The following is a 13,996-nucleotide window of genomic DNA, read 5'->3' as shown; positions in this document are numbered from 1 at the left end:
GCAGGAACCCCAAATGGAATTCTGTTATCCCAATCATCTGGATAATTTTGACTATAATCCCTCAACCTGGTCTTTAATGCCTGTTGCCACCTTTCTGATAAGATGGAAATAGATATAGTGACCATATAGAAAATGGAGCTTAGAATGTTAACTAAAATGGCTGAAGCACATTGGCTGTATTGCCCGGCATGCTGAGCGAAACAAATTGCTAACACAGCAATTTGTAAGAATCCCTGCACAAGCTGGGTAAACATGTCCAATCCCACAGATTTGAGAACGATGTAGTACATAGCAATAGGTCAAAGGGCAGCCATCAGAGGAGTACTGGTGCCTCACGGTCTAGCTGTAACACAGTAATGAGGTTTGAATGTTTACATTTAAGAGCATCTCTGAGATTTGACTGTTACCTTGAAGAGCAAGAGAAGAATGATGGGGGCTAATGTCTGACTTTAAAGATAGTGTTAACATCTTAACCAGATGGCTGCTGGTGTCTGTGTGTTAGATTTAGAGCATTTTTTGATGTGTAAGCTTACAATTAAGTATACTTTGATTAATATACTTTGCGATAGCTTAATGACACGGGACTCTGTATTGCGTGAGAAGTTATGTATAAATGTAACAACTTTCCCTATCAACGGTGAGAGAATCCACTCTTTAGTACCCGGCGTGGTCTAAAGTGGCTTTTCTCCCAGGATTGTTTGTATATTCGTATACTGACAATCTTGAATAAAAACAGTGCTGTTGAAATGTGTTAATCAAGTGGTGGTTCTCTGTTCTTGGACAGGCATTCACAAGAAGCCAGGTAGCGTGGCTGAGCTTCCACATTTCTAGTACACCTTGCAACTCTGGATGGTACACAATGTATTTGAATTGTTTTATTCCTAAGCTGTCCATAACTTCCTTGAATAATTTTGATGTGAAGTTTGACTCTTGATCTGATTGTATCACTGTCGGTAGTCCATATCCTGTGAAGGATTTGAGTAATTTCTCCATCACGCTTTTAGCTGTGACATTATGTAATGGAACAGCCTCTGGAAATCTAATTGACACATTCATTCTTGTTAACAAATACTGATTCCCACTTTTTCTTAGTTAGGCGACCTAAACTATTAGATTACTTACAGTGTGGAAACAGGCCCTTCGGCCCCACAAGTCCACACCGATCCGCCAAAGCACAACCCACCCATACCCCTACATATACCCCTTACCTAACACTACGGGCAATTTAGCATGGCCAATTCACCTGACCCGCACATCTTTGGACTGTGGGAGGAAACCCACACAGACACAGGGAGAATGTGCAAACTCCACACAGTCAGTCGCCTGAAGCGGGAATTGAACCCAGGTCCCTTGCGCTGTGAGGCAGCAGTGCTAACCACTGTGCCACCGTGCCGCCAATGAAGACACTTCTAAAAGGTTCCTCAAATGGAAGAACAGGTATTAAAGTTGCATGTTTTATTTCTACCTGCAGCTTTCCATTTGCCTGACATGTATGACACATCTGACAAAATTCAACCACATCCTTGTGGAGTCCAGGCCAGTAAAAATGTTATTGTATTTTAGCTTGACTTTTTCTTTCTCCTCTGTGACTTCTTAGTGGAAACTCATGTGCCACTCGCAACACCTCCTTTCTGTAACGCACTGGCGATAGACTTGATGAACTTCTGCCCGTTTCTTATCTGCTGATGTGATGGTCTCCATTTCCTCAATAAGGCATCATTTGCAAGATAATAACGTTCAGGAATACATTCAGATTCTTTTTCTGTGTGTGCCTTTTGATACAATTGCTTTAAATTTTCATCTTTCTGCTATAACTCAGCTAACTTATCTGAGCCAAATGTGCCTGCATTGTCACCTATCTGCTCCTGGCTTGTCTCAACCATTTGATCAAACAGGGTCTCTGCCAATTCCACTTTAACGTTCTTGTCTCTACTCTTTGGTCTCTCCTATTTCCACTTGTGAAATTGTGACCTTGCAAACGTTCAGTTCCCTGAATTACCAGTGACTTTGCAACCACAGTAGGCAGCACTCCTATCGGTGAATCAGCTGTATCATTAGCATGGACAAATCGTATTCCTGGAGCTGACATTTTGTGCAGTACTCTTACCACAACTTCCCCACTCTTCGGAGGACACGCACTAACCTCACTTTACATAATTAAGCACTTCTTGTCTCACCGTGAATTCCCATTACTAATACATTTTCTATCAATATTCCCTCAGAAGTATATATCTCCTAATCTTTTAATATCACAGATTGAAAGGATCCTGTGTCTTTTAATATTGTACTTTAATATTGATCTATTATTTACCTGCTGCTCCTGGCCTATATGAATAAATTTTACCTTTGCAGGTATATGGTTAAGACGAACTGGCACCTCCTCCTTAACCAACCTCTGACCAGCTTGTACATTCTGGTGCAGCGTTCTAGCCTCCACTCTGCTTTCTGTTATCATTGCAACGACATTCACTGGCTTCTCCTGTTTTCCTACATCTGGTTTCTCAGTGCTTTTCCTAATCCACCCATGCTGTGACTGGATATGGTCGATGTTATTGCAGTGAAAACACCTGAGCTTTTTTTTGTATGTACATTTATTTGCAAGAAAAATAAAATGACTTTAAAAAATATCAAGTTATTAAAAATATTGCATAATAACAAATACTAGGATCATAAAGAAAAATGCAAATTACTGTATGCTAACGGCTAACCAACCACTAACACAAAACAAAGTCTCCTGATGAAGGGCTCTGGCCCAAAACGTCGAATTTCCTGTTCCTAGGATGCTGCCTAACCTGCTGTGCTTTAACCAGCAACACATTTTCAAAACTAACAATGTGAAAAGTAATACCAATAAATACATCAGTGACTAATAAAGCTAAAGAACACACAAAAACACAAAGTAACAATGCTTAGCACAAGGCTCCAAAACAAAAGAAGGGGGCCGTTGTATATATTCCCTTATCAAGTCAGGAGGCCCCCTTCCAGGGCCCAGGGATCAGCAAAAGGGGGGATATGCCTGGAAATACATCCAGGGAAGTTATTTGGGTGGAACTGATAAATACGAAAAGGATGATCACCTCATTAGGTCCTATTATAGACCCCCAAATAGTCAGAGGGAGATTCGGAAACAAACGTGTAAGGATATCTCAGCTATCTGAAAGAATAATTGGCTAGTTATGGTCGGGGATTTTAACTTTCCAAACATCGACTGGGACTGCCATAGTGTTAAAGGTTTAGATGGAGAGGAATTTCGTAAGTGTGTAGAAGACAATTTTCTGATTCAGTCTGTGGATGTACCTACTAGATAAGGTGCAAAACTTGACCTACTCTTGGGAAATAGAGCAGGGCATGTGACTGAGGTGTCAGTGGGGGAGCACTTTGGGGCCAGCGACCATAATGCTATTCGTTTTAAAGTAGTGATGGAAAAGGATAGATCAGATCTAAAAGTTGAATTTCTAAATTGGAGAAAGGCCAATTTTGACAGTATTAGGCAAGAACTTTAGAAAGGAGAAAGTGAGGTCTTCAGATGCTGGAGATCAGAGCTGAAAATGTGTTGCTGGAAAAGCTCAGCAGGTCAGGCAGCATCCAAGGAACAGGAAATTTGACGTTTCCTGATGAAGAGCTTATGCCCGAAGCGTCAAGAACTTTAGAAAGCTGATGGGAGGCAGATGTTAGCAGGTAAAGTGATGGCTTGAAAATGGGAAGCCTTCAGAAATGAAATAACAAGAATCCCAAGAAAGTATATTCCTGTCAGGGCAAAAGGGAAGGCCGGTAGGTATCGGGAATGCTGAATGACTAAAGAAATTGAGGGTTTGGTTAAGAAAAAGATGGAAGCATATGTCAGGTACAGACAGGATAGATCGAGTGAATCCTTAGAAGAGTATAAAGAAAGTAGGAGTATACTTAAGAGGGAAATCAGGAGGGCAAAACTGGGACATGAAATAGCTTTGGCAAATAGAATTAAGGAGAATCCAAAGGGTTTTTACAAATATATTAAGGACAAAAGGGTAACTAGGGAGAGAATAGGGCCCCTCTAAGATCAGTAAGGCGGCCTTTGTGTGGAGCCACAGAAAATGGGGGAGATACTAAATGAGTAGTTTGCATCAGTATTTCTGGTGGAAAAGGATATGGAAGATATAGACTGTAGGGACATAAATGGTGTCCATATTACAGAGGAGGAAATGCTGGATGCCTTGAAACAGTTAATTGCAGGTCTGCATAATTGAGAACAGGCACATTTGGGGGGCATAACAGGCAAACAAAATTCAGAGAGTGCAGCAAAAAAGGGAGGGGTTTGGCCAAACTTAGGGATCGCAATGAACATGGGGTAGAAATTGCGGGCTGCACATAATTGGGGGGTTGGCACAGAAGTCTGAGCGTGAAGTCTGGATGGGGCTTAAATAAAGTACCTTTTTCAGTGACTGGGTGTGGCAGGGTATGCCAGGTGACTGGGATCTTGCTAAACTGTCAAGGGAGCATTAAGGAGAGAGGTCTGTTTCAGGGTTACTCCTGGGAGGTCTAGGCTCTACAAAAAGGCTTCCATATTAGCCCACCCATCTTCGTAACCTTCAGACTGATACAATTCAGAGTAAAAACTCTGAAAAGCCTCATTAATCCTTTTTGCATCGTAAATAAGGACCCCGTTACTGTCTCTAATTGCAGCAATGGATTGCGGAGCATGCTTTTTCTTAGTCAGATGTGGTAAATACTTCCCTGGCCTATCCCCATACTCGAACAGCCTTTGTCTAGAAAAAGCAAGTTCTTTTTTTGCAGTTTGTGTAACTACTGATTTTGTAACGTCTCTGTCCCCTTCAAGTGTTTCTTTTCTACCCTGTGGTAAGTTATCCTTTTTGATCTTATGTTCTGAGGCAGGTTTAAACCTTACTGTTCCTGTTCTCTTGGATTAATATCAGGGCTTGTGCTGCTAAAACATAAGATTGTGGAAATCAGTGAATGGTGAGACCCTGGTGTGTTTGTGGTGCCACAGATTTTATTTATTTCAATCAATTTTTATCTCACTTTCAGTCTTCCCCTGAAGGGGATTTGATTTGGGAGCTGAAACTCAGATAATGCAGACAGGGAGAATCGAATCATTCTTTTTAAGTTCATTTATGGGATATGGATGTCACTAACCAGGCCAGCATTTCTTCCCCATCCCTATTTGCCCAAGAGTAGTTAAAGTGTCAACTACATTGCTGTGGGTCTGGAGTCACATGTAGGCCAGTCCAGGTAGGGATTACAGTTTTCTTCCCTCAAGACCATCGATGAACCAGGTGGGTTTTTCAGGCAATATACAAGAACTTCACAGTCGCCATTAGAATCCTAATATCAGATACATATGGAAATTAAATTCCACCATGGCCGAATTCATACCCAGGTCACCAGAAGGATACCTGGGTCTCTGGATTAATGATTCCTGATGAAGGGCTTATGTCCGAAAAGTGAATTCTCTTGGTCCTTGGGTGCTGCCTGACCTGGTGTGCTTTTCCAGCACTACAGTCTCGACGTTGATCTCCAGCATTTGCAGTCCTCACGTTCTCCTCTCTAGATTAATAGCCTTTTAATAATACCACTAGGCCATTTGTCCCCCCTGCCTTGAGGAATCCTCAGGCAACAGGTGGAACCAGATGCCAATTGACCAGTCTGTTGACTTGTCATTTATTTATACACACATAGGGAAAATAATATTGTGGTTCAGGTCATCTCTGGGAGTTTTACCTCAAGGTGGTGAGCTCTGGGCTGGGGCAGACAAAGGAACAAAAAGGCAGAGAGGGGCTGCTGCACAGAGCCCAATCTGATCCTCCAGATTTCATTGTTTCTGGATCACATTACAGCTCTCATCTCCAATTCTGTGTTCCTAACTCTCTCTCTCTCTCCGACATCTTTCATTAAATCATCATCATTCTCTATCCTTCACATCTCTGCCCTATTCACATTCCCCTGCAGATTCCATTCCAACAACTCTCCACTTCCTCAATCTTTCCTGACACCATTTATTTGTTCAATCTTTCCAATCTCTAATGACTCTGCTCACCTCCCTTCACACACTCTCTCTCGGTCCTGTTGGATATCACTGTTCCTGGCTGAGCATCAGTCTATCTTTATAACACCACCACCCTCTCTCTCTTCATCGCTAACTTTCTATTTTATCTCTGTCTTTATTTGTTCTTCCCTCATTCTCTCCATGGATCTCCCTCTCTCTTCCTCTCTGGCTGCCTCAGTCTCACCTCGGGATTTCTCTCCATCTCCATCCTTCTTTATCTGTCTCCTTGGGCTTTTTCTCTCTTGCTCTGTGGTTTTCTATTTCTCAGTCTCTCCCTGCAATTTCTCTCATTTCCTCTGAACGTCTGTCTGTCCCTATCTCTGTTTCTGGGTTCTATCCCTGCGGTTTTTTTTTCTCTATCCCTCTCTGTGTCTGCCTCTGCTCTTTCCTTGACCTCTCCCTGGCTGTCACACTCTCTATCATTTGCCCTCTCACTGTTCCATGGTTTGATCTCTCTCGTTTAACCTGTGTTTCTATCCCTGTGTGTTTCTCATTCTCTTTCTTTTTTTCTCTTTGTCCTTCTCTTTCTCCCTCGGATCTTGTGTTGTCTTTTATTGACTCCGCCTGGAGGTTTCTCTCTCTTTCTCTCATTTCACACTCTTTCGTTGCCTTTCTCATCGGGCAGTTTTCACACTTTCTGTAATTGGCCAAATTTGAGGATAACGCCGAAAATGGGGTAGAAATTGTGGGCTGCACAGAATTGGGGGTGGGGGGGTGCACAAAAGTTTGAGAGTAAATTCTGGATTGGAGTGAATAAAGCACCTTTCGCAGTGACAAGGTGTGGCAGGGAATTCCAGGTGCTGTACAGTAAGGCAGTCAGTCAAAACATCAGTTAGTTTTTGTATGTATTCACTGTATCTGCCACCATTTTTGGAGATCATGGTAAAACTATCGGGTTACAGATTGGGGGATGGGGATAAAGCTGCACAAGAAATGGAAATATTTTGAAAGCAAAATACAAATTGAAAGCAAAGTACAGTGCAAAATTTGGGTTGGCAAAATAGTTGGTGGGCAGTAGTTAGGTAATAGCAAAGGTTAGGATGGTGACACAAAGGTTAGGGTTTCAAAAACATGGAGGGGGGTGAATTGCATAATTGGAGCAGAGGTAAAACTTTGGCTGGGTCAGAGAAAGTTTGGGAGCGACAGGATGGGGTATCATGGACGAACTGTCTGCACAGTGAGTGGATTCAATGAGGCCATTCAGGGGCAAATCCTGAAAAACCAGACAGGATTTGGAACATGTAATGGGGAAAAGGCTTAACTCGCCAGAAAGCCTACTTCTGTGTCATGAGACTTCTGTAATTCTGGCACTGGGATCTTGTTGTGCAGTCAGATGATCAGTTACAGGTCAGTCAGTCCACACAGGCTCATTTACCTCTTGCTCAGTGTGTGGGGCTCAGTGAGGGGGAGATTGGTGTGAGATTATAGTAAACAGACGGATATATGGGGAGGAGGGGGGGATTTTATGGATGCGGTTTTATGTATGGAGGTTTGGGGTCAAAAAAGGATGCTGCAGAGGGAGGGCAATATACAGTATTGAGGCAAAAGTCAGGGTGGGTGAAAGTCAGAAGGGAAAATTAGGATGGGTGAAAGTTGGGGGGTGTGGTGTCAGAGGGTGAAGAGTCGGGGGAAGTCAGGGGCCATGATGAAGGATGTGAAATGCTTGGTGGGGGCTGTGTTATTGGGGAGGGCAAGTGAAAGAGAGGTTTCCATTCCTCCTATTAATTTCAGTGTTTTGGTCATCTCAATTCAACACTGAGAGTGTTAAATATCTGCATCTTATCAATATCAAGTGATTTGGGAATGGTACAGAGAAAGATGTGGACCCAATTGATCAGCTATGATCTCATTGAATTTCACAGATATTCAATGAGCTGATAGACATAGAATGGATGTCAGGGTTAGTTTCTTTACTTCGAGAGTAGTAGAAGTGTGGAACGCAATTCCTGCAACAGTTGTCGACTCGCCAACTTTAAGGGCATTTAAATAGACATTGGATAAACATATGGATGAAAATGGAATAGTGTAGGATAGATTGGCTTCAGATTGGTTTCACAGGTCGGCAAAAAATCGAACGCTGAAGGGCCTGTATTGCACTGTAATGTTCTATGCCTATTGAATTTTTGGAACACGGTTGAAGAGCTGAATGATACCATGCTACTCCTATTTTTATCCACTTATTACCATCCAGCTCTGGGTTTGTCCCATCTTTCTTTTTATCCAGTGCTGTGTAAAGTGTTTGTATTCTCCGACTCAGTCATTTCCTGGCCTCTGAACGTCACCTTGCGTCCTTGACCCTCTGCTGGTTGGGATCCAACAGCTGTCACCAATGTTCTGATTCTCCAGCTTTCCATTTCTGACCAATTTTTAACACGACTTGTTTTGTTTCATTGTAGTTCTGAGCCTTGGTGCTGCTCTCAGTTTGCTTTGTTCCTCTTTATGTTGTGCCTTTCTCCATTTTCCAGGAGCAGTGAGGAGAGAGGGAGAGAGGAGCAGGAGCTGCCAGGAAAGTAAATGACTTCTTTAGAAACTTTCCTTGTGAATTGGTGGAGCGCACTCTGAGCAGGAATGGACATGAGACTGTTGAGAAAGTGGAGTAATAAATTTGGGTTACCCGAAACACTACTGCGGTAGTGTATCCAACCCATCCTCCTCCTCAAATCAGAAACGTAGGTTGTGTGCGCAGATTGGTAAGGTAACAAGTTTTTTTTTCTTTATTTTTCAATAGTCTCTTTGAAAATTTAGAAACATGGGAATCTAGGATATGGTAGTTGAATGTTCCTCCTGCAGACTGTCGTAGGTGAGGGTCCCTGCCGACTTCATTTGCAGGAAGTGCTCTCAACTCCACCTCCTCAAAAACTGTGTGAGGGAATTGTAATTGGAGCTGGAATACTTTGGATCATTCGAGAGGCAGAGAGGGTTATTGAGAGGAGTTACTGGGTGGTACTCACGCCTCAGGTCCAAGACAAAGGCAGATAGGTTACAGTCAGAGGATGGAAAGGGAACAGATAGACAGTGCAGGGATCACCTGTGGCCATTTCCCTCAAAAACACGTATACTATTTTGCATACTGTTGGGGGGATGACTTACCAGGGGTAACCCATGGGGTACAGATCTCTGGCACAGAATCTGTCCATGTTGCTCAGAAGGAAAAGGTGAAGAGGAGCAGAGCATTAGGCATTGGGTATTCCATAGTTAGGAGCAACAGATAGGAGGTTCTGTGGGAACGAGAGAGACTCATGGTTGGTGTGTTGCCACCCAGGTGCCTGGGTTCGTGATGTCTCAGATCTTGTTTTCAGGATCTTTGAGGAGGAGAGGGAACAGCCCCAAGTCGTGGTCCACATAGGCACCAACGACATAGGTAGGAAAATGGGTGGGGATTTAAGGCAGAAATTCAGGGAGCGAGGGTGGAAGCTTGGAGCTACAAATATCAGAGTTGTTATCGCTAGTTTGTTGCCCACGCCACGTTCCAGTGAGGTAACGATTAGGGAGAGAATGGAATTGAACATGGGGCTACAGGAATGGTCTAGGAGGGAGCATTTTGGATACCTGGAAAACTGGGGCTCATTCGTGGGTAGGTGGGACCTCTACAAACAGGATGCACTGCACCGAAATCAAAGGGGTACCAACATCCTGAGGGGGTGGTGGAATTTAGTAATGCTCTTCGGGAGGGTTAAACTAATTCAGCAGGAGGTTGGGAGCCAAAATTGAAGTTCCAGTGTCCAGGAGGTTGGAAATAGTGAGGTAAGAAATATGGTTTCAAGGTGGTAACAGTGCACCAGCAAGCAAGAAAGTGGTTTGAAGGGTGTCTATTTCAACACCAGGAGCTTCTTGAATAATGAAGGTGAACATGCAGCATGGTTTAATGCCTGGGACTTTGATGTTGTGGCATTTCAGAGTCATAGATAGAACAGGGACAGGATTGATTGTTACAGGTTTTGGGATTTAGATATATTAGTTAGAACAGAGAAGATGGTACAAGAGGGAGAGGTGTGGCATTGTTAGTCAAGGACTGTATTATGGTGGCAGAAAAGACGTTTGATGAGGACTCCTCTGCTGAGGTAGTATGGGCTGAAGTTGGAAACAGGAAATTAGAGGTCAATTATTGGGAGTTTTCTACAATCCTCTGAAAAATTTCAGAGATGCTGAAGAAAAGAATGCAAAGGTGATTCTGGATGGAGCGACATTAATATGGTCATTGCTCCGGGGGAGTTTAACTTTCCAAATATTGTCTGGAAAAGCTACAGTTCAAGTACTTAAGTTGGGTCAGTTTTTGTCCAATGTGTGCAGGAGGGTTTCCTGACACAGTATGTAGACATGCCAACAAGGGGCGATGCCACATTGGATTTAGTACTGGGTAATGAAACAGACCATTTGTTAGATTTGGAGGTAGGTGAGCACTTTGGTGATAGTTGGTCATGTTTGTGATAAACATGACCACAATTCAGTCGTGCTTACTTTAGAGATGGAAAGGGAATTGGGAGATACTGCAGGGCAAGAGTTATAACTGGGGGAAAAGGCAATTATGATGCAATTAGGCAAGACTTAGGATGCGTAGGATGAGAAAGGAAACTTCAGGGGATGGACACAATTAAAATGTGGAGTTTATTCGAGGAACAGTGATGCGTGTCTTTGGTAAGTATGTACCTGTCAGGCAGGGCGGAAGTGGTCGAGCGAGGGAGACATGATTGACTAAGGAAGTTGAATCTCTTGTCAAGAGGAAGAAGAAGGCTTATGTTAGGATGAGACGTGAAGGCTCAGTTAGGGCACTTGAGTGTTACAAGTTAGTCAGCAAAGACCTAAACAGAACTAAGAAGAGGCAGGATGGGACATGAGAATTCGTTAGCAGATAGGATGAAGGAAAACCTTAAATCTTTTAATAGGTATATCAGGAATAAAAGAATGATGAGAGCAAGATTATTCACACTGGAAAAAACACTATTGTTGAGGAGATTACTGAGGTACAGGCTACTAATCGAGATGGGATTGAGGTTCATAAGGAGGAAGTGTTAGCAATTCTGGAAAGTGTGAAAGTAGGTAAGTTCCCTGGGCTGGATGGGATTTATCCTAGTATTCTCTGGGAAGCCAGGAAGGAGATTGCAGAGCCTTTGGCTCTGATCCTTATGTCATCATTGTCTATAGCGATAGTGCCAGAAGACTAGAAGACAGCAAATGTTGTTCCCTTTTTCAAAAAGGGGAGTAGAGAAAACCCTGGTAATTATCGACCAGTGACCCTTACTTCGATTGTGGGTAAAGTGTTAGAAAAGGCTATAAGAGGTCGGATTTACAATGATCGAGAAAGGAATCAGTTGATTAGGGATAGTCAACACGGTTTTGTGCAGGGTCTGTCATGCCTCACAAACTTTACTGAGTTCTTTGAGAAGGTGACTAAATAGGTGGTTGAGAGTAAAGCAGTTCATGTGACGCACATGGATTTCAGTAAGGCATTCAGTATGGTTCCCCACAGTAGGCTATTGCACAAATTATGTAAGCATGGGATTGATGGTGATTTAGCAGTTTGGATCATAAATTGGCTTTCTCCAAGAAAACAGCGGATGGTAGTTAATGGGAAATGTTCATCCTGGAGTTCAGTTACTAGTGGTGTAATGCAAGGAACTATTTTGGGGCCACTGTTATTTGTCATTTCTATAAATGACCTAGATGAAGACACAGAAGGATGGGATATTAAATTTGTGGATGACACTAAGGTCGGTGGAGTTGTGGACAGTGCCAAAGGATATTATAGGTTACAGAGGGACATAGATAAGCTGCAGAGCTGGGCTGAGTGGCGGAAAATGGAACTTAATGTGGAAAAGTGTGAGATGATTCACTTTGGAAGAAGCAACAGAAATAAAGAGTACTGGGCTAATGGTAAGATTCTTGGCAGTGTAGATTGACAGAGAGATCTCAGTGTCCATGTGCATAGGTCCCTGAAAGTTGCCAGCCAGATTGATCAGGTTGTTAAGAAGTCATACAGTGTGTTAGCTTTTATTGGTAGAGGGATTGAGTTTCAGAGCCGCAAGGTCATATTGCGACTGTACAAAACTCTGGTCTGGCTGTACTTGGAGTATTGCATACAGTTCTAGTCATCGCATTATCGGAAAGATGTGGAAGGTTTGGAAAGGTACCGGAGGTGATTTCCTGGGACCTTTCCTGGTATGGAGGGAAGATCATATGAGGAAAGGCTGAGGAACTTGAGGCTGTTTTCGTTTGAAAGTATACAGTTGAGAGGTGACTTAATTGAGACATATAAGATAATCAGAGGATTGGATAGGGTAGAGAGCAAGAGTCTTTTTCCTCTGATGGTGATGGTTAGCACGAGGGAACATAGCTATGAACTGAGGGGTGATATATTTAGGACAGATGTCAGAGGTTGTTTCTTTACTGAGAGAATAGCTCGTGTGGAACGCTCTGCCTTCAACTGCATTAGATTTACCAAACTTAAGGGCATTTAAATGATCATTGGATATATGGAATAGCATAGGATAGATAGGCTTGGTTTCACAGGTCAGCACAATGTCAAGGGTCAAAGGGCCTACTCTGTGCTGGAATTTTCCATGTTTCTATGTAAAAATGGCTTCCAACAGGTTCCTGAGCTTCTCTGTGAACTTGGAGAGAGTTGCTACATAGATAATGGTGTTTGTGCAGCAATTCAAATTTCACAACATATATGCAACATGTTTATATGTATACTCGCCATCACTGTCTAAAGGATCATGAACATCAAAATAATATAAAATGTACCACAAACACAGAAAAATGAAGGAACCCGATATGGAGAAGAGTAAGATCACAGACTGCTTTCGATTCTCCATCTCTGGATCCCTGTGATTGTCTTTCTTACTCTGACCCTTCAGACTCCTATGGACTTGACTGGCCACAAAAATATGTCTCACTGTCAGAGTGTTGAGGAACAGAATTAAAGCAAACGGAATATTTGGAGTTAAAATCTTTTCAAAATTCTTAAATACTTCCCAGATGGGGTCATTATAATATGCATCTGAATTAGAACAGCCCCATTGTATGCTGTCTACAATTTTTGATGGTTGAAATCTAAAGTAGATGGGGATAATTTTCAAACAGAACAAAATTCCGGTTATTGTTAGAATCACAGTTGTAGTTTTCTTAGTACAAAATTTAGATTTCAACTTCTCACAACAAATTGTGACATGCCAATCCAGTGTGAAAGCAATAGTAAACCAGACAGAACAGTCTAAGATTGCACGGCGAAGGGCATAGCAAACAATGCAAACAGGGGTGATGTCCAAGAATGAACCAGGGAAATAATCATTTTTAATTTTGCTAAGTATAATCTCAAAGATAACAAACAATAGATCCACGGTCGCCATGGCCAGTAGGTAATAAGTCGTGCAAGCAGAGAGGCCAAACTTTCCCCGGGACAGGATTGCAATCGTCACTGAATTGACTGCAAAAGAAAGAAGGGAACAAAAAACTAGAAAATCCAAACAAACATTTTTCATTGCTGAGGCAAGGTGTTAATGCTTAGAGTTTAGCACCATGAAAGTGCAAGTGGAATTAAATAAGAGCTTCATAATCAGTAATATGTCACCCACATGCCATCAACACTAAATCTTCTAGTTTGAAAACATAGGGAATAGTACTATGCACCAAGTTACTTATAGAATAAAAGTAGACAGGTTAATAATTGAACTGAGGAACAGAAAACAGGTTGATCAGCAATTATCTGGTGCATTCATATCAATTCCAGAATCAGGAATGCCCAAGTCTGAATTTATATCACTCCCCAAAATAAGAGAGCACTTCTTACACACCCAGATCACTCCCTCAGATAGCAGACACACATTGTTCTCATAAAGATCCCTTTCATTGGTGAGCCATCCATAAATGTTTAAAATTTAAGCAGAGGTTTAATCACTCCGTGTAAACAAAATCAAACAACATTGAACCACTTCTGCTGAACAACAAAAAGAA

Source organism: Hemiscyllium ocellatum, chromosome 26 (assembly GCF_020745735.1).
Source record: "Hemiscyllium ocellatum isolate sHemOce1 chromosome 26, sHemOce1.pat.X.cur, whole genome shotgun sequence".
NCBI lineage: Eukaryota > Metazoa > Chordata > Chondrichthyes > Orectolobiformes > Hemiscylliidae > Hemiscyllium > Hemiscyllium ocellatum.
The sequence above is the reverse complement of the archived record's forward strand: the minus strand, read 5'-3'. Positions refer to the sequence as shown.